Consider the following 1,781-nt stretch of genomic DNA (forward strand, 5'->3'; position numbering starts at 1 on the left):
TCCATGAACACGGTATGTTTCTCCATCTGTTTGTGTCCTCTTTGATTTCTTTCATCAGTGTTTTATAGTTTTCTAAGTATAGGCAACCTACTCTTGTATTCCTGCCTGAAAAATTCCATGGACAAAGGAGACTGGCAGGCTACAATCCATGGGGTTGCAAAGAGTTAAACACAACTGAGCATGCCTGCACACACATATGCGGGATCTAGTTCCCTGATCAGGGATTGAACCTGGGCCCCCTCTGCATTGGGAGTGCAGAGTCTTAGCCACTGGACCACCAGGGAAGTCTACATCTTAACTAGTTTTAAATGTATGGTATGTGCTAAGTTGCTTCAGTTGTGTTCAACTCTTTGCAACCTTATGGACTGTAGTCTGCCAGGCTTCTCTGTCCAAAGGATTCTCCAGGCAAGAATACTGGAGTGGGTTGCCCTGCCCTCCTTCAGAGGATCTCCCCAGCCCAGAGATCAAACCTATATCTCTTACATTTCCTGCATTGGCAAGTGGGTTCTTTACCACTAGTCCCATCTGGGTAGCTCAGTGGTATTAAATGCATTTAGAATGTTTTGCCACCATCCCCACCATCCATCTCCAGAGGTCCTCATGTCATAAACCTGAAACTCTGTCTCCATGAAACACTAACACCTCATTCCTTCTTAGCCCCCTGCCCCAGCTCTTGGCAACCAACATTCTACTACCTTTTCTTTATGAATCTGACTACTCTAAATGGCTCATAGAACTGGAATGATACCGTAGTATTTGCCTTTCTGTGACAGTTATTTCACTGAGCATCATGTCCTCGAGGTTCACCCATCTGCTGTAGTTCTTAAACCCGAACGCTGCCTTCATTTATTTCCTGGCTTCTGTGCTTAGTTGTGAGGCATGAGGCCAGTGGGGTACCCCAGAGTAAGTGGCTTGAGTTCATTCCTTGTGAACAGAAACTTCGAAATATCAATGGCAGAACCACTGACAGAGGAGGCTGGGCCCTGCCCACATAAAAGACTAAACATTTTTTTCTTTTTTTAAAAAACAATTAATTTATTTGTTTGGCCACACTGGGTCTTAGTTGTGGCATGTGGAATCTTCCTCTACCTTCACTGTGGCATGTGGGATCTAGTCCCCTGACTAGGAATCAAACCTGGGCACCCTGTATTGGAAGCATGGAGTCTTAGCTATTGGACCACCAGAGATGTCCCAAGACCACATATTTCTCACTCTTGAAGTCAAGGAGAACTTCTTGACTAGAAGACTCCTTGGTGGTCAAAAGTCTACCCATAGGCCTCTTTGCTGGAATCCATCTCGGCTAAGAAATGCTTGTGGGCATGTGTGAGGACCTGAGATACATCAAATACGGACTCAGAACCAGGCACATCGGTGAAAGAAATGCCTCACAAAAGTGATTCAAACCACCTGAGTCTTTTTCTGAGTCTGCCCGTGTGTCTACTCACACGTACTGTATTCTTTTTCTTACTAATAAACACTTCACTTGTTTCACTACTTCCTGTCTTTGTGAGATTTCTTTTGTGTAAAGTCAAAGGGCCAGGGCCTGTGTCACTGACCACTGGTCTAGTGGCTGAGATTCAGCACTCTCACCTTTGCAGCCCAAACTTAATCTGTGGCTAGGAACTGAAACCCTGCTTCAAGCTGCTGCTGGCTTGAGGTCACCTGAGATCAGTTAGACCTTGGCATTCTCTCAAGGATGTGGAGAAATGGTTAGTTTCTTGCTATAACTGCCTCCTCAGGGCTCTTTGATTCGCTGCTTCCCTGTGAGCCCCCAATTCGCC

The 1,781-nt window shown here is 45.6% G+C and overlaps 1 non-coding gene across 1 annotated transcript; it reads right to left on the reverse strand.

The window, feature by feature from the left end:
- Nucleotides 1-209: 209 nt before the first annotated feature.
- TRNAG-CCC (transfer RNA glycine (anticodon CCC)) lies at nucleotides 210-284 on the reverse strand. The gene has a single exon. It is a non-coding gene; the product is annotated as a tRNA-Gly (tRNA).
- Nucleotides 285-1,781: the final 1,497 nt, after the last annotated feature.

This window comes from Dama dama, chromosome 9, assembly GCF_033118175.1.
Source record: "Dama dama isolate Ldn47 chromosome 9, ASM3311817v1, whole genome shotgun sequence".
Lineage (NCBI taxonomy): Eukaryota > Metazoa > Chordata > Mammalia > Artiodactyla > Cervidae > Dama > Dama dama.